This window comes from Pyxicephalus adspersus, chromosome Z, assembly GCF_032062135.1.
Source record: "Pyxicephalus adspersus chromosome Z, UCB_Pads_2.0, whole genome shotgun sequence".
NCBI classification, from domain to species: Eukaryota; Metazoa; Chordata; class Amphibia; order Anura; family Pyxicephalidae; genus Pyxicephalus; species Pyxicephalus adspersus.
This window is the reverse complement of record NC_092871.1, coordinates 63,968,876-63,989,328: the sequence shown is the minus strand read 5'-3', so window position 1 is coordinate 63,989,328 and position 20,453 is coordinate 63,968,876. Positions and strand designations below refer to the sequence as shown.

The following is a 20,453-nucleotide window of genomic DNA, read 5'->3' as shown; positions in this document are numbered from 1 at the left end:
GGCTTATTTTTCATTTTTACCTAAAAAGGGGGGGCTGTCTTATTTGATGGCCCTGCCTTATCATCGGGGAAACACGGTATAACTTTGATCGGCTGCACAAAACCCCAGCTGTCCTTTGCTTTCTTTTCATACTTCACCAGCCAAACACAGAACTAATTTAGAATTTCGGCAGTGAGATTGTGACACCCTTAAAAATGACTTTGTATGTTGATGCGGATTTGGAGCTGAGCTGTAATTTTCAGGACAAACCTCTTGGTAGCATGGATTACTTTTCCATGTTTCCTCCTAATGAGAACTTGTGCTTTACTAATAAAGGGCAAAACAACAGATTCAGTTTAATACCCCTCTTCCATGGAATAGCAATGATTCTTCAATAAAATACAGCTTGCCTATTGATCACATTGTTTTAACCAAACTCACCTCTTTTTTCCCTATTGCCGACATCTTTAGACCTCTTCCGAAATTTAGGATCTTCAGCCACCTTGATTGCCTAGATAAGATTGATGTGCATTTACACAGGAGTTAATTTATTCCCAGCAGCCAGTGGTAATCTTCACGGAGCTGCACATGCATTGTTTACATTAAGCCTGTCTGCAGTGTAAACTACACAGAGAAACATGATGCATGCAGACCAGGACTTGAAGTAAGCCATGAGAAAATATCAAAGTACTGATATGTCACAGGACTGACGTCCCAAGACAGTAATCATCAACTGGAAATCAAGGCGTCCATGTCCCTGCAGTGTCACTGTGACTACATCAGAGGACATTGTGGATTGCGCTGAAGGGAAGCCAAAGCAAACCTTTCCTGGTGGGGACATTGAGGCTACACCTAATTCTGCAAATATTGTGTATAGGGGCATATAATTATCACCTCTGTGCTCCAAATGTTCCTCTTCCATTTTATGTGACTGTTGGCATCAGCCCCTACATTGTCTATTCCCACAAGGATAGTAGCGTGCTGACACTGGCAGAGGCAGTGATGGAATGCTTAGCAGCAGTGATGGTCATAAGGCGGTGCAAAGTGTGCATGTAGCATATCAGTAAGAATGATTGACTTTACTCTGACTTAGAATGGATTTTCAGTATTTACAAGTCACTGAGGGATGACTTAATAAAACAATCTATGCTGTTCACTTTGCTTAGTGAATCTATTGATAACTTATCTCATTTACTAAGCTAAATGAACGAATCCCTGCAAGGAATTGTCTGACTTTGCCAAAGGAACTATTTTTCTTTAGTAAATCAGCACCAGTAACTAAAGTATTACCGAGCTCACCAGAAGGTCGGTACATCTGGCGGACACTCAACCTGCTTAGCATTGGAGCACCCCCACCACCACCACCACCCCCACCCCCACGTGTCGTTATGGAAAGCTTTGTCTTTATTCTGATTTGAGCATATAAAACAAACTTCACCCATCTCCTGTGCAGCGCTTAGACGGTACCTGGAGTAACGAATAGCTCTGGCCGGCAATCTGAGAGACAGGCAGATGAAGGATTAAGCAGACCTTTCGCACATTAATTCCACCGCCGAGGTCATGAGAGGCCACGCCCTGCTATAGCAGTACGGGGCGTGATCGGGAGGGGCGTGGCGTCCCGGAGCCGTCCGCACAGCGTGGTGCTGATCGCAGACTGATCATTCCGACTTGGGGCTCCTCCGCTCAGCTGCTGACAAATCGATGTGAGCTGGCATGCGGGGACGATGGAAGGCTGCGCCCAGCACTGATGGCTGGAGGATTTAGCTGGCGACATTAACTCCGCAAAGCCTCCTCCCGTCTGCCCTTCACTCTGGAGAGAACTTCAGAGCGGACACTGGGGAAAAGTTTACTTCTGGCTGTTTGTCTGCCAGGAGACCACTGACAGTGAATTTGTCCTGAGAGAGAATCATCGAGATGGAAGCAGGTGAGCTATCCACATATCTAGCAGAGAGGTACACTTACAGGGGTGATTGCATGATCACTGACTACAGAGCTGATTGCTGCTTCTCTTCTCCAACTTTATACAGTAATGAGACTTCAGAACACATGCTGCAGGGAACATCAGAGATCCATAGAAAAGGGACAACAGGGGTCTCATCTCAGCAAAACACCAATGCTTATCATTGTCCTATCTGCCATCCATTCTTTTCACATCTATCTATGAATCTTCATATTTTGCCATATTCATTTATAATTATCTAGCATTCATCATATCATTCAATCTAATTCTATGTATATATCTATCACCATGATGCATTTTATCTGACTGTTTTATATCTTCATCTTCCATCTCTCTATATCATTCATCATTTCTTTCAATTTATATTTATATTTATTTAATATATATTCTATTTTTGATTCTGTCTATCTCTGTCCATAATTCTCTATCCATTCATCTATCTTTCTATCTATCTATCTATCTATCTATCTATCTATCTATCTATCTATCTATCTATCTATCTATCTATCTATCTATCTATCTTCTATCTATCTATCTATCTATCTATCTATCTATCTATCCACCTATCTATCCATCCCTCTATCTATCTGTCTATCCCTCTATAATAGTAAAATATATAATAGTAATATATATATTATAATAATTCATTCAATTTATCCATTCTATTTATCGTTATAAATTATTTTATTAATCAGTCCATCTCTATTCATATTTCTTTCACCATCAATAACTCTATTTTATCTCTCTTTCTCTCACTTCATATGTTTCTCTCTTTCTCTTTATATAATTATCAAATATCTATTTATTGCTATCAATAATCTCTCTTTTCTATGTATCTTTATAATTAGTTATATCTAGCTATTTATCTATATCTATCTGTCTGTCTGTCAGATTTTCCTGAACTGCAGACATGGACTTGTGAAGTTGTGAAAGTTCTATCCCAGCTCTACATTTTCCCACATTAGAACTCCGGGTTATGTTTTCAGAGGCCTGTGCATTATATTTCAGACACATGGACCATCATTTCCTTGCAGTTGCAGATAGCTTTATTGGTAAAGAGGTTTTATTCCATAGCTACAACCCAGATATAATTTTCTTTAATAAGTTCTGTGTAGTTATTTTTGTATCTAGTAGTAAGCTAAGTTGTTGGAGCTAGTTCAGTGGGTACCAAGTTGTGAAATTCAAATACTATAGATGTTCAAATACAGTAGCATACATGAAATAGGTAGATAGGTACATAGATAGAATGGTAGAGAAATAATTAAAAAAATAGACTTATGGATAGCATTAATTGGTTAAACATCTCTGCACAATTTTCAAGACTTCAAGAAACCTGCGCATTCAGTGCTCTTTATATTCTGTATTTTAACTCCTTAGCCACCAGGAGGTGTATTCATACAAGTCTCCCCTTCCCTGGCAGTGAATGCTGACCCCTAATTTAGAGGGATGTGATTGATGTGCATGGGGCTCAAAATATAAACAGCATTCCATGTATTGGGGGTATTGCAGTCTGTACAATGCAAACAAGCAGTCTCGATGGAGCTGTAATGCCAGATTAGTTTGTATGTGAGCAGTCCTACTCCATAGTGGATCAGTTCATAGAAACATTTGCAGTGCAAGCAGATTCTCTCCAGATTGACAAATAAACAGCAGCTCTGCTACTTGATCTGCATAATAAACTATTTAAATACATATTCTGATTTGCATTCCTCCTTTTAGTACAGTCATTTCTGCTGCTCTCTGAGTGGTGCTGCTAAACTATTAGCAGCACCACACACTCCCACCACAGTTTCTATTACTTCTATGCAACTAATATATACTAGCAAAAATAGATACTGAGTGAATAAAAAGCTGGATAAATAAATATAGGGTAGACAAATAGATAGATTGATAGATAGATAGATAGATAGATAGATAGATAGATAGATTTTGGATAGTTAAATATATGATATTTTAACTGGATAGATAGATAGATAGATAGATAGATAGATAGATAGATAGATAGATAGATAGATAAATATTGAATATCTGTGTAGGTTGACAGATAGATATGGGATAGTTAAAGAGATGATATAATAACTCGATATTCATAGAAATGTAGATACAGCAAAGACAGGCTAATGAAGACAACAGAGATGGGATACACAGATTCATGATTTATTAGATAGATGGACTGATGGGTACAGGAGAAAAAGATAGATATCTAGATGGATAGACTCTTAGAACATGGATAGATACATTCATTTATAGAAAGGCAGATAGGTAAATAGACTGATGGGGTAAAGCAGAGATATACAGATAAATAGAAAGAAAGATCATAGATAGGCTGATAGGTAAATTCATGGATAGAGAGATAGACAGAATATTGGATTAGGATTGTATGGATAGCATACACATAATTTTGCTAATAGATGCATTAGAAATAGATTATAGATACACATATATATAAATAGATAGATAGATACATACATACATACATACATACATACAAACATACTTGCATACATAGAAATAAAGAAGAATAGAATAAATAGATAGATAGATAGATAGATAGATAAAATGGGCAACTGTCTAGCTAGATATCTAATTTAAGTGATGCAGAGATAATTTGGCACTAAGAAATCTGTCGAATTCTTAAAATACTACCTAATTCCCCAGCATAATAATAAATCACTCCACCAGGAATATGTGTCACATTTCAAATATTTATATGATTTGAGTAATCAGGCTCCCAGCTGAGAAGGAATGAATCTTGTGGAGCACTTACTGCTCAGCGTGGAAGAGCATAGTCTGGAAGGCATGGAACTTTTCAGGAACCCGTACTTCCAGCACTATTCCAGGCAGATTAACTTCCTGTGGCCTATTTCACTGTAAGTGCAAACTAGCAACACAGGACATATAAATAGGTCAAACATAAATTCATCATAATATACTTTACAGAACAGTTTCTACTGATCCATGTAGCCATTCCGTGAATCATGAATTGATCACATTCACAAATAAGGGAATATAAATTTCAAAAAACATGTGAATGTGTCTTTTTTTATTTTTTGACCAAGCATTTGAATGTGTAACAATTCTATGAATCTCATGAATTGTAAGTTTATATAACAACTTCCACATTGTTTTTCGTCTCCCGATCATTTAGCAATGGCAGAGTGAAGTTAAAAGAAGAGAATTTATTCATTTATACATAGCTTTTTTCTACAATCCTGAAGTCTTGTAATATAGTCATGGGAAATTACTATAAATGCGTTTAATGGCAGGAAAAGGTTAATGGAAGAAGAGGTGTCTACAAAATATATTTAGTGAATACAAGGAACAGAAAAAAACATAAAATGAGACGCAGGTTACAATCTAATTTTGTGTTCACTATACTTTGCTTATCAGTCCCCAGTGGTGAGTATGTTCTCCTAAAAGGAGTGAACAAGGATCGATCCTCTCCTTCCAGTGTATGCCTGGCTGGCATCTAATATTGCCTGCTGAGAATTTATATGTCACTGGGTAAATTCCACCTGATGAATTGAGCTTGGAGGGAAAGAGGGCAGCAAAAGCTAAACTTTCTTAGCTGTCACAATGACCCTAGACACTGCTGACCAACAACATCATTGGAGCACTATTAGTTACAATATCCTACAACAACTTAATACTGTAAAGCAGATTTAAGCTCAGGAATTATGGATGCTAGAGGAACAGAGGAGGTGAATACTTGGCATATGGTATTCCAGTAGGTGGTGACTAAAGAGAATACAACAAATGTCTAATATAAAAAATAGAGATAGTGAGATATTTAGAAAATAGACAAAACAGAAAGATAGGAGAACAAATAGAAACATATAAAGAGACTGATGGGGAAAGATAGTTGTTTGTTTAATAGCTACATATATATTTGATATTTCGATAGAGATAGACGGATGATAGATATGTATTCTAATAAACGACACTGCCACCACATTATCTATTAAACCACAAAATGACCCATGAATACTATGAGGCCAATGTAATTAATTTAAAAAAGATAAATATATCAATAGATAGAAACACACACATAGGGGCTCTTTCTTTATAAAAGAGGGATTCTGATAGTCTAGCAAACATTCCCCCATGGGAATTATTACTGTCATTGAAACACATGGACTTGGAAGATTCCCAGGAGGGAATGTTTGAGGTAATGTCAGATTCCACCTGTTATAAATAGAGCTCATAATGTGCACAGTAAACTTGTGTACTTGTTGCAGGTCTGGTGGTTATGGGGTTAACATTGAGTAGGAATATGTTTGCCATTTTCCCGTTCTCATGAGAGATGTAAGGATAATATCTACTGGAGCCAAAAACAATAGAATAAAGGTATTTAATGATCACTGCAATGTAGAATCTTTTGTGCTCACATGCCATAAACTGGCAGGACATGCTGAAACTATTAGTTCCCCAGGCACTGGTTGCTTACATTGATATGGTATGTGTACACCTGGTTTTCCATTGAATAATGCATTGCTGAGTCTCTTCCATTTTCACATCCTCCATCCACTGGCAGTTTCCATCCCTATACACATTCTTTATTTTATGAGCTACTAGCTGATTACCCGGCGTTGCCCGGGTATTTATTTATTGCAATCTTATATTATACAGGAAAAGGAATCAAATAAAGCTATAAGGTTTAATCAAAGAAATGTTTTTTTACAGGTTTTAAAAGTATAAGTACAATATACAAATAAATTAAAATACAAATAAATTAACCTAAATTAATGGCATATGTTCCAATGCTGTTTTAACATTTAACATTTTAGGAACACTGTGCTCATGAAACATCCTTTGTAATTTTAGGACAATCTGAAATTTTGTTCCTGAGATGTAGGTGCACCTCTGGTCAGTTTCTATTAGTTCATTTTCAATAAAATATAGTTGTAGAAATTTTGGTGGTTGATCTGGCAGCAGAAATAACAATCCTGCTTTATAGTAAATTTCCCCTTGCACCGTGAATGTGGATTTGAGGTTGTGAATGTGAATTTGAGGTTTTGTATGTGTAATTCCAAAGACCTTGTGGTGGTGTTTCCAGTTGGCAGAGTTTGATATCCCTTTTTTGCAGCAAATACCAGGACACTCAGATTTAAACTTCTTGGCCTGACAGTTACTACAAACCATTTCCATTTTTCCGATGGTAACACTTACATGCTGCAAGTAGTCTTTATGTGGATCATAGCGGATTCCTTCCAATGCTAAGCTAAAATGTTTTGCAGTCCATGATCGTCTGGCTCCTACTCTCATTTCCTGTACTCGGGTCTCACAGTGTTGTACTGTCTCTAAAGCTCTGGATGTAGTAGCTCTTTTTCTCATTTCCTTTTTACTCGGGTCTCACGCTGTTTTACTGTTTCTGAAGCTCTAGATGTAGTAGCTCAATCTCTCTTATCCTGTAGTCTGTCCTCATGCTGTTGTACTGTCTCTGAAGCTCTAGATGTAGTAGCTCTATCTCTGTTTTCATGTAGTCAGGTCTCACGCTGTTGTACTGTCTCTGATGCTTTAGATGTAGTAGCTCGTTCTCTGTTATCCTGTAGTGGGGCCCCATGCTGTTGTACTGTCTCTGAAGCTCTAGATGTAGTAGCTCTTTTCCTCAATTCCTGTGGTCTGGTCTCACCCTGTTGTGCTATCACTGAAGCTCTAGATGTAGTAGCTCTTTCTTTCATTTTCTGTAGTCAGGACCCACGCTATTGTACTGTCTCTGATGCTCTAGATGTAGTAGCTCTTTTTTATCCTATAGTCAGGCCTCATGCTGTTGTACTGTCTCTGAAGCTCCAGATGTAGTAGCTCTATCTCTTTATTCCTGTAGTCGGGTCTCTTGTTGTTGTACTGTCTCTGACGCTCTAGATGCAGTAGCTCTATCTCTTTTATCCTGTAGTCTGGCCTCATGCTGTTAAACTGTTTCTGAAGCTCTAGATGTAGTAGCTCTATCTCTTTTATCCTGTAGTCTGGCCCCATGCTGTTAGCTCTCTCGCGCAGCGTGTCAAGTCTTCTTTCCCTGTCCTCGGGATTTTCTTGTCTACTGTGTTGTTTCATTTTTTTTGCCTTTGATTGCACTCGGCCAATTGCGTTACGTTTTCTCGAAGGCATTATTACAGGCCAGAAATTTGTAAAAAGAGTAAAAAGTATGTAAAAATATTAGCAAAAGGCACACTGTTACTGAGCAATACATACACACATACATACATAGATGCAGATATACCTCTGACATATATCACAGCACTGTACAAAAATCAGCGGTGCACTCACCTGAGTCTGAGTCATATGTCTAGCATGTTTGGTTTAAATGTCTTGATGGGTTTCCGAGTGATGATGGAACATAGCAAGTTTGGTTTAAATGTCTTCATGCGTTTCCTAGTGATCACATACACTCATTTATATATATAAAACATACATACATACATACAAATATAGCTCTGACATATAGCACAGCGCTGTACAAAGATGACTGGTGCACTCACATGAGTCTCAGTCATATGTATGGCATGTTTGGTTGAAATGTCTGGAACATTTGGTTGTGATGGTGGAAAGTACATACACACATACATACATACATACAATTTTTTATACATAGATAACCTACTTTGTGCTCTCTGGGTCTGGAAATTCCACAGCAAAAGGAATGTATACAAACAGTAAATCTATTTATGACGTTTAATAGAAAAAAACTTGGCCTTTATAGGGGGAAACTCACTTTTTTTAATAGTGCTTTTTGTTCATGAATTTATAAATAATATATTGCTGGTTACATGAATAGAAAACAAATGTTTTTCTCTGGAGATTGAAATGATTGTAGCAGGAACAAATACAGGGAATGCCACGTAACTTTAAAATATATCCTTTCTTGTTATTTTTTCCAGGAATGACCTAAAAAATAATTTTACACATTTAATGCCACATCCCACTAAGGATACTCAAAACAAAACAGAAACAATGTACAGGACTTTTTTAGGCATCCAAAAAAAAGAATAATTTCAATAGAAAACAATAAGACATTTTATTAGTACATATGAAAACAGTTAATAAAAGATGGAACTGCCTTTTCTCAATGAACAATCCCAATTCACATTCAACGGGTTTGGCAGAAGATATCTGCTTCTTCAGGAAATCACAGAGCTCTACATATGATACATATATTTTATTACATTATCAATTTACATCATGAATAAATCGTTAAAATACATAATCGAACACACATCGCAAAACGTCATCCTTAATGAAAAACTTGGATGACACTGTTTCTGTTTTGTTTTGAGTATCTTTAGTGTGATGTGGCATCGAGCATCGAATTTTTTTTGTCAGTCCGCTGGAAAAACCAACAAGAATGAATAAATTGTTTTCCAAACTGTTTTTATTATGTATCATTAAAATGTCTTATTGTTTTTTTATATGAAAATATCTTTTTGGAGGCCTAAAAAGTCCTGTACATTGTTCCTGTTTTGTTTTGACTTCAGAAAATAAGAAACATTTATATACATATTTATATATTTATTATATATAGCTTGTGTGTGTTTATGTGGCTTTTATCTTATATGTATTAGTGGGCAGACAGGTGGCATATTGCATCTTATCATCTCTTGGTGTGGCTGTATTTGCTTTCTTTTTCATGTTTTTCTCTTTTTCACCTGTGATCCTACCAGTAACATACTTCCTGTTCTAGAGTGACAGCTCTTACTGCACACTATCTATAAAAGAGCAGATTTGTCCTTCTACTGCTATCTGTAATCAGTAATGCACATTAATATGTGAAAAACCCACAAAAATGGCATTCAACGGCAGCATTTTTACTCCAGGCGCGCGGGCCGCACAAGACCAGGACCTAAAGCCGTGGCCTCAAGTTACAGCCGCAGCTGCGTCGCCTGATCTAGAACTGCGGGAGAGTGGCCTGCATACTACATCTCCGCCGGACCAAGCCTCCCAGGTACCGTTATTTGAGGATTCGTCCTCTTTTTCCGCTCAAGGACCCCCTGAATCTCCCAATAAAAGCCATTGCCTCATGGTCTCCATGGAGGGTTCCTCCATTTCCGGTTCCCCATTACATGCTTATGAAGAGGCATGGGAATGGAAAGCCCACTTAAGGGCTCTCCCCATGAAGCAGAATTTAAGCTCCAGTATTGGGGGTTGGAGTCTAGCTGTAAAGCTGAATTTCAAGGTATTCAAAAATCCTAGCAGCAGGTGACCAACACCACTACAACAGTACAATCTACCTGTGCTGAGGTTACTATTCAGGTGTCCTCCCATGGTAAAATATTGAAGCGCCATGAAGCGCAAATTGCATTGCTCTTTTTGTTACATGATGATAAAGAAAACCGCAACCGCCGGAACAACATACGTATCAGAGGGCTGCCAGAATCTGTTTCTAATTCAGAATTAGCCTCTGCAGTAAGCACTATTTTTGCCAAGTTACTGAATGTACCATCAGATGTGGATTTAGAAATTGACCATGTACACAGGACCATGGGCCCACATAGTAAGGATGCCCAACGTCCAAGAGATGTCATTTGTAGAATTCTTTTCCACTGCATTAAAAAGGACATTATGAGAAAAGCTTAGGGAGGCTGCTTCTATTGAATATCATGGGGTGAACATTCAACTCTTACCAGATCTCTCTAAATACACATTAGACCTCCGCAGGGCTCTTAACTATTCACTACTACACTACACTACACTACACTACACTACTACTCACTATTGCAGGTACTGAAAGAAAGACATCTCCTTTATAGATGGGGATACTCTTTTCATCTTATTATTCAAAAAGGGGGGAAGAACCACGTTTTTCGCCAGCCATCTGATCTACCCTGACTTCTTGAAGATCTGCACTTGCCTCCTTTGGTGCTCCTTTGGCTTTCTGTGATGCCTACTCCATATCGAAGTCCTCAGGTACCATCTTCTTCACCACCAATGCAACCACCTCCATCTCTTTCATCTCTGGCGACAGCTCCTGGCACTTCTTCATCCACTTAAGGAACTTTGTTAGCGGTCCATATCTTCTGAATTTAGTGTTCATTTCCTGGACGTTGGAAACCGAACATAGTACACCTACTGTTTCCGGTTTTGCTAATATTTTGGAGATGTTTACTATTCAATCTTCATTTTCTTTGCCCTTTTTTTTTTACCTTTTTGCATATGTCTGGGTGTCCTGCCTTTGTTTTGGCACCGATGTTCTTCTGTGGAGCCTATTTACAAGCGAGCAGACCTACCTCCCTCCTTCTTCCCTTTTTTTTGTGATATACGCGCAAGGATACGGAGGGGGTACTCTTGTTTCCCCGAGTGGATTTTTCTAATGTCATTACTCCTATTTCTTGCGACCTGGACTGGTAATATAAAAGTATATTTTTGTTAAGTACTCTGCTGTCCTCCAATCTATATATCTTGCATACTTGATATTCTTTTTACCCTCCTTGTAATATGTTTACTGTCGGGGGGTTTCTGGTTTTCTTACTCATACGGGTATAAATGTTTTTGCTGTTGTTATTTCCCCATGTTTTGGGTATGCGGGGTTCCCCTGGGGCGGGATTGGACAGGTCCCGCTATCGGCTGACATTTCCCCTGCATAAGCCTACTGTCCATTTGGGATACACTCCCTTTCCTCTGCCTCCAAATTAGGCGTGAAATCCTGTCCGCTTGGTGAGTTTTTTTATCCCCTTGTCTAGTCTTTCCCCTCCCTCTGTGCTCCCCATAGTTCCCTTCCATCTCCCCTCCCTTATCCAACCATACTTAATGCACTTGAGTTTGTAAATGTCCTCGCAATGTCCCCAAGCCCAACCTCTCAGGGTTCGTACCCTTAACCCCTTAACAGCCCTAATAAACAATCCCATATACTATATGCACAACATAAGGCTAGAGTCCATATTCTTCTACTCCAAAAAACTAATTTCCAAACCAACAAACTTCCATCTATTCGTAATCGGTAGTATACCACCTGGTACCATAGTTCCAACCCTAATGACAAAACTAAGGGAGTATCTGTTGCATTTCACAAGTCTCTCACAATTCAGGTGGTTGACTCCCTTAATGATATTAAGGGTAGATATCTATTTCTTAAGGTAACCATCTGGTGCAGAATGTACACAATAGCCTCCCTTTACTCACCCAACCTCCAACCAAATATTTAGATGCTCTTAAGGGATTTGCAGATGGAACAATTGTGGTGGGTGGCGACCTTAACTTTGCCATTGACCCTTGCATAGACACCTCCTCTGGTAAAACTCCCATCTCTTACTCCAAGCTTAACTCATTTCGTACTAAACTAGGTGTACTTAGGTTATTGGATGTTTGGCACATTTTTTTCTAAACCACATCGGGTGTACTAACGCATAGATTATCTGTTAGTCACTCTGCATTGGATTGGCACCCCACCTCCTCCATCTATCCTTGTCCCTGGTCAGATCATGCATCCGTCACTGCTACTTTTCACCTCCCCCAGGCTATTCACGAGGGTGGACATGGCGGTGTAATGCTTCTTTAATTCAAGACCCCATTTGTGCCAAGGCAGTGGTTGATGCTATCTCTAACTTTATACAAGATCACTCTTCAGACTCAACTCCTCTTCCTGTTTAATGGGAGGCATTGAAGGCAGTGCTTCGGGGGGTTCTCATCCAGCAGGGCTCATCCCTTAAAAAAATTAGGTCGTAAGACATACAAAACACAATGCTTAAAATCCAAAACCTAGAGGTTCTACACAAACAAACTTTGTCTTCTGATATCTTTTTAGAAATAACTGCAGCCAGAACAAGCCTTTTAGAGCTATATGATTTGGCATATCAGCGGTACAGAGACCGCTTTTGTAAAATTATATATCAATATAGGGACAAATGCCGGAGACTGTTTTATTGGGGACTTCACCCACTAGCACCTATCACCTATGTCCCATCAATTCGTACTGCTCAGGGAAATTCAACATCTATCCCTCAAGACATATTGCAAACATTTCATAAATATTCCAGGGACCTATATCAACTCCAATCAAACCCGCTCATGCCCATTGCTCTCCAAAATTATATAGATGAGACATCTCTTCCATTATCAGAACCGGAGGTGGTGTCATCCTTGGAATCCCCTTTCACAGAGGTGGAGGTAGCTTCGGCCATAAAATCCACTCCGGCAGGGAAGAGCCCTGGCCTGGATGGGTTTACCCCTAAGTTCTGCAAACTTCATACTCTTAATCTAGTTCCTTTTTTGAGGAAGGTGTTCTCCTCCTTTCCAGCACATAGTTTAGAGGCCCATGTGACAATTCTTCCTAAACAGACCAAACAGACCCATTTCCCCTATCAACATTGATGTTAAATTGTTATTTATATTGATATATATACGGATATTGAATGGTATCACCCTTGTTATAGGCTCTGGTTATGGAACATCTGGCTGTAGCTTTACGAAATAACCCAGATATTAGAGGGGTTCAAGTGGGTGAGTGTCACTACCAATTATCTCTATACGCTGGTGATCTCCTGGTATATATCACCTCCCCACATATTACTATCCCTTGTATTGAAAGAATTTGAGAAATTTAGTACCTTTAGCAATTTTAAAGTTAGTTTGTCTAAATCCGAGGTACTCAATGTAACTTTGAATGCTGCACATGCAGTCTCCATTAGTGTTAACACTTCTTTTAGAATATGTAAAGAAGCAATTAAATACTTAGGCATATTTATTACCTCAAACCCCTCCAAATTGTTTTCTCTTAACTACACCCCATTGTTCAGTAAATTGCACTCTGATTTACAGAAAAATAATTCCTTACCCCTTTCTTGGTTTGCAAGGATTAACACGTTAAAAATGGTTGTTCTGTCCCGTCTATTATACACGTTTCAATCTGTACCTATTTACCTACCCACTTCATATCAACGGAAAATCCATTCTCTTTTCAGGTCCTTTTTGTGGAAAGCCAGGCAATCTCGCATAGCTTATCGTATTTTGGCAAAAGCTAAGCAGATGGGTTGGGTGGGGGTCCCAGATATAAAGCTGTACTATAGGGCATCAGTACTGGTCGGATTGATTTTTTGGTTCCACAATAAAAAAAGGAAGAGCTGGGTCGTCCTAGAGGAATCCCTTTCCCCAGAGAGTTTAAGTTCCCTTCCATGAATTGTTCGCCAGCTCCTTGGCACAAACACGTCTATACCCGGTCTCACGTCTGATCTTCTACGACTTTGGGACAACCTCATCAGAGAAGGAAAACTTTCTACACGCCCAGGCCCCATGACACCACTTTTTGACAATCCAGGCTTTCCCCCCAACAATGCATACAGCAGGTTTTCTAATCTTGTCAGCCACCAAACACCGCTACCTAGGTGACACTTCTTTCTATAATAGAGAGGTAAGTAGCATATTTTTGTCCAGGTTTTTGTCCAGGATCTGTGGGTTTTGGACACATTGCCCAGACTATCTGTATAAGGGAAGGGATACATTGGATAGAACAACATAAGATAATCAAGGAAGCAATTGTAATTACAATACTGATAAATAATGTTCTTAACCAACTCAAATCCGGCAGCCAGCTCAATAACCAGTCCCACCAGGAGGATGAACCAACATCCTTCTTGATATTATTGGCAATTTCATGTAACGCTTGAATATAGGACTGGATTGATCTGGAATGGTCAGATAAATTAAAGCAACACATTCCTTTAAAATCTTGATACCCTACATTATGTTTAAGTAACAAATATTCCACAGCAAATCTAGTTTCTAGCACTGCTCCTCTTACTCCTTGTAGATCAAAAAACATGTTTGATAAGGTGGTAGAAGTATGATTCAGAGATTTAGCCAAGTCATATGCAATAGAATTTATAGTACGAGTATTATTTATAGCCAGTCCAGGCACTCCCAATATAGAGGCCCCCAAAGTTGTATATTCTGCACGGCTGAGAAGGGGTAGAGTAGAGTCACAGTTTTCTGATAAAGTCTTGGTAAACGATCTGTAAACTCTCCTGATAGGGGGTCGACTGGGAAGGGCCAAAGTCAGTCTGGATAATGTACAGGAACCTCCAATAACATTGGCAGGAATATAATTGTAAGTGCTGTTACCACATGACAAAAAACATCCCTTAGGGAGCATTATATTATAGATAAAACTGGGAGTCACAATTGTCTTATTACAACTCATGGAATTATTCGGCGAGCTAGCAATCCTACTATTCTTTTTACAGGTGTCATCAATATAATCATATACACTATTCTTCTCCTATTTTTATGTCTCTATTATCACAATATAAAGTTATATCCTGGGAAAAGGTAAAACAGGTCTCTGCTGAAGTCACATTATTAGTAATTATTCTAATATTATCCCTGCTATTTCCTAATTTCTGACATTCCCCACAGAAGTCATACACGGGAATAAGAGAGTCTGTATTTTTAGCCGTCGACCAGACTTCAAGGAGGGATTCATCGGGCGTGGGCACAGCAATAACACGTTTTTATAAGGTCCTGTGGGCTCTGTAAGTCTTTAAGGCCCAATGAGCTAACATTTAGGGCATTTGCCATCCTGACTATACTATTCTGTTCAGAATAAAAGGGGCCGGGAGCAAAGGGATCTTGCTCCTGAGCTCTTTTAGATACTGACTGATTATTCGGTGCACCGCATAAGAAACTCATCTCCTCTGGATGATAAATACAAGTAGTGTTAAGCCAGATTGGCAAGAAAACACAAAGATAAATAATTATCAACAGACAAACAAATCTCCCAGAATATTGTGGGGTCATCATCTTCAGCCTGTGGCAAGGCACTTTTCAGGGAGACTTCTTCTGAGTTCCCCTCTTTGTTCAGGGATTTCACACCTGCTTCACCCTCTTTGTCTTTGTTCGACGCCGGAGAAGAAGCCCTAGGGACCCTTTTCACTCTACTAGCGTGAATCCAGATTGGAGCTTCTGTGAGAATCGCTGTTCTAGTGACTGCTACCACTTGGGTGGGTGGTCCAAACGGGAAAGGAAAGTATGCGTAGGTTCCTGTGGAGAGAAAGGAGAGGCACGAGCAACATCTTTTTCAACTTGAACTAAAGTTTCTACAAGTTTCCTCACATATTCTGCCTGTACTACTTCTGGATCCCCTTTTTCTATCACGGGGGCCTTTGGACCCCAAGGGGTGGGGAAGGGTCTTCCCATTAGGACCTCAAATGGTGAATAACCAGTATTCTTGTTAGGCTGCATCCTAATTTCTGCTAGGGCTACAGGCAAAAAGTTTTTCCAATTAGTGAACATGCCTCCAGTAATTTTCCTTATTTTTTCTTTAATTGTTCTATTTATCCTTTCTACTACCCCAGAACTCTGAGGGTGGTAAGGGAGGTGGAACCAGTCAATCCTAAAGGCTTTGGAAAGCTCCTTACATACCCAGGATGCAAAAGCTGGGATGCAAAAGCTTTCTGTCTTTGGGATATGGGTTAAGTCAATTTGTAAGTGAGTGAATGGCAAAGTCGGGTAATTCAGATGCTGATGTTGGGCCTTCTTTGAGTTATTTGGGTTGTTTCTGAGACATATAATACATTGTGAAACATAGGATTGTACCTTTGATCTAAGGCTTGGTATAAAAAAATCTCTCCTAATGAGGTCAGTGGTTGCCTATGCTCCCCTATGGCCAAGGCCATGATATTGTGCAATTAAAATTGGGGCGCTTGCAACTGGAATACATGGTTTCCCCTCTTTGCAGATAAGGGTCGTATCAGGGTCTTGTACTGCATCTACCGACTGCCATTCTAATTTGTCAATACTTGTAGCCAAATCCTGGAGGCTTAGCAATAGATTGTCGGTAAGGGTAATTCCTGGAACTAGGGAGGGCATTTGAACTGTTGCTGCCTGTCTAATAGCAGCCTCTTTTGCTGCCGTATCAGCTAGGACATTCCCTTTAGCTATGTCTGTTTGGAGGCCAGTATGTGCTTTACAATGGACAATAGCAACTTTGCTTGGTAATTGGATGGTGGCTAGGAGATCATGTACTAGGGTGGAATGTGAGATTTGTTTCTGTCCTGCAGCTGTGAAGCCTCTTCTCTCCCAGATTACCCCATGATCATGTACAACCCCAAAGGCATATTTGGAATCAGTGTATATATTTACATCTCTTCCCTCAAAAAGACAACAAGCTCTAGTGAGGGCAATCAGTTCAGCTGCTTGGGCTGACTGAAAACGTATAGGATTCGATTCCAGAATAACATCAGGAAGTTGAACCACAGCGTATCCCACATGATAAGTGTTGTCATTAGGGTGGGAACAGGATCCATCCAAAATATCAGATGCTCCTTCAATGGGTGTGGACTGTAAGTCAGGTCTAGCGAAGGTGTGTTCATGTATGAGTTAAGTACATTCGTGGGGAGGAGGCAAATCATCCTGCTCTCCCTTATATACAAGTAGGGCATTTAGTATAGCCATTGGACCGAATGTGGGTGCTCAGTATTTAATATGAGGTTGGGGGTTAGATAGCAACAAAACTCAGTCTTTGTGCTGACATATGTTGTGTATGTATGTTTTTCAATAGGGCCTGAACATTGTGTGAGGTATGCAGAGTGGTAGGATGGCCTAGGGTGATAGGCCTGGCCATCTCAGCAACCATGGCACAGGCTGCCAAACTCCTGAGACACACAGGCATGCCCTGAACCTGTACCAGAACCACTTTTGAGAAAAAGGCAACAGGGCGAAATTTGCCTCCATGTTCTTGCACCAGGACTCCTGCCATGGTTTTACAATTGTCCCTGGCAAATAAGTGAAACATCACGCCATAGTCGGGTAGGCCCAGACCAGGACTTGAAACCTTGTCTCAGAATATTATCATAGTAGGAACAATCAGCTATCCATTGGCGGCAGTAACCAATCATGCCAAGAAAGGTTAACATGTCTTTCTTGGTTTGTGGGCGGGGCAGACCCAGCACGGCGGTAATTCTGGCATGGCTGATTTTCCTCTCACATTTACTGAGAACAAAACCCAAATAATCAACACTTTCCGTAAACCATTGTAGTTTCTTCCTTGAAACTTTGTGTCCACATTCACATAACCCCGTAATAAACTAACACAGTCTGCCTGGCAGGCCTCCCGAGTAGAACTACATATGAGGAGATCGTCCACATATTGTAGAAGGACAGAAACATGAGGGGCAGTCCAAGGGTGTAGTGTAGCCTGGAGGACAATGGAGTAGACTACCGAAGAGTCTACATAACCCTGAGGCATTCTACACCAAGTATACTGGCGATATTTGAACGTGAAGGCAAAGAGTGGCCGTGTCTGCTTGTCAACTGGGACAGAAAAAAATGCATTCTTTAAATCAATAACAGAGAAAAACTCTGCATGGGCAGGAATAGCTGATAGCAGAGATGGCACGTCTGGAACCACAGGGGCTATGGGTATGATCTGAGCATTTACTGCTCTATACTCCTGGACAAACCTAAAGGTATTGTCAGTCTTTCTCACTGGGTTGATAGGTGTATTATAGGGGGAAGTAATTTCCTCAATAACCCCTGTCCCTAGGAATTCCATCAACATAGGCTCAATTCCCTTTTCTTTTTCTGGGGAAAGTGGGTATTGTTTAATATAAAGAGGGGCAGTGCCGGCCTTAAGCATTGCCTTATATGGTGTACAAGAAATTAGGCCAACATGTTGGTCAGTATTTGCCCAAACCTCAGGAGGAACCTGATTGAGTAGCGGATCCTGTGGTTGGCATTCCAAATATAAAAAACAATTATCATTTGGTACATGGATGGGCATGACTGAGGATGTGACATGTAGGAGTCCTATCTTACTAATCCCCAACTGCAACCTTAATAGAACAAACAAATCTCTCCCTAATAAATTCACAGGACAATTTGGAATGATCCTGAAACAGTGTGTGAACATTGACTGGTGATTGTATGGATGTTGGATCGAGAGAGGAGGAGTTTTATAAGATCTTGTAAGTATCCCATTAATTCCCACAGAGGGCTCAGCATTCTCTCTTGGACCACTATAATAATCCTCACCTAAAGTACTACTAGTAGCACTAGAATCTACAAGAAAGGGGAGAGGACGTCCCTCTATATTTAACACAATCAGTGTCTCCTAAACATAACCCCTTAACCATGTCCATATGAAAGGTGTCATTAGCTCCTTCCTGAGGGAACGGATTTACACTCTTCATCCCCTCTGTCCATCCTGCCATATTATCCACCCAGGGAGTAACTAAATAATTATCAGTCTGTGCCACAGACACGTGCTGCACAATCCTTACATGTTTCTCCTACATACGAAGGGGGTGGAGAAACCTTTCCTTGTATTGCACCCATTTCTTGTAACTTAATTGAGACGGAAGCAGAGCTGAACTCTCCCCAGGACTGGCTGTACTGAACCGTAAAGGCTCCGACAATTCTGGTCAACTGGGTACAGAGGACTGATGTCTAAGCTTAACTTCCTTCTCAACTGCCTGTTAGTATTATCCCTTAAAACCGTCACTTGCGCTCACCAGTTTCTGGGTCAGCGGGTTTCCCCTCGCCAGAGTGGTGGGGCGTCTTACGGTTCTCCAGGACACACACACAATAAAGTTATTACAGTTTTAACAGTATCATTTGCTGCTTACCTTCAGCACAAAAATGAAATTACTTAATGCTTCATAACATCATAACATAAAAGAGAGCATAAGCAAGCGACAGATAAGAAGCGGTAGAAATTGGCTGACAATAGAAACCAGGGTGCAGACAATAGTTAAATTCTTCCCTAAAGAATTCTTCTTTTAAATTCTTCCCTAAAGAATTCCTCTTTTAAATTCTTCCCTAAAGAATTCCTCTATTTAGACTTGGCCAGTAGTCTTTAATTCTGGGGACTTTCCAAATAAGTCCACAGTTTAAAGTCTATCTTCTCTAAAGATAGATACTTTCCCTTTAAGTCTATCTTAAGTGGATTCAGGATAGAAGCAACAGAGAGTTTCGGAAAGATCTGAATTCCCCTAAGCCTCAAGGCAGGGACTTTCCGTACTTACCGAATTCCTGTGTGCTCTATTCCGGAACGAGCCTCCAGCTGAAAGGATCTGCTTCTACTTCTAGTTCCTCGAATGCACCCTGACTTCTCCTTCACCCACAGAGACAGATGTCTGGAGAGATATCCCAATAACACACACGAATATTCTCTAATCTTTATTTTGACAATCAGGAAGCAACTGAAGGTGTCCCCACATATACCTGTTGCTGGGAACTGGAATGGGGCACAACAGTGATGGCAGATGATTGGGGGAAATCCTTTACTCTTAAACACAAACTTATTTTGACCTGCAGAGCTCAATAAACTAACTAAGATCTTGTCTCGGTGGTACCTCTGCCCGGTGGATCACCACTGTATATCCCCAGCACACTCGGACAGATGTTGGCGTTGCCTTACCCAGAGGGGCTCCATGTTACATGAATGGTGGGAGTGCCTGGCCATCTGCTGTTTCTGGGAAACCATTATTAAGTTGTATAATGAACATGTGGGCTCTGACGTCTGCAATAGTCCCAGAGTGACTCTTCTGTCTATGATCCCGGGTTTCATTAAATCCACCAAACGCAATGTGCT

At 40.0% G+C, this 20,453-nt stretch overlaps 1 protein-coding gene across 9 annotated transcripts in view; it reads left to right on the top strand.

The window, feature by feature from the left end:
• NTNG2 (netrin G2) overlaps window positions 1–20,453 on the top strand; it is a 196,368-nt gene that overhangs the window by 93,330 nt on the left and 82,585 nt on the right. For 3 of the 9 annotated variants that reach the window (XM_072430752.1, XM_072430755.1, XM_072430753.1), the window contains exon 1: window positions 1,595–1,903. The exons of 1 other annotated variant lie outside the window; for it this stretch is intronic. The gene's annotated coding sequence lies outside the window, so the exon portion shown is untranslated. Of the gene's footprint in view, window positions 1–1,587; window positions 1,904–9,747; window positions 9,876–20,453 lie in introns of those variants that run through there. 5 more of the 9 variants (XM_072430754.1, XM_072430749.1, XM_072430750.1 and 2 more) reach the window with 4 other exon arrangements.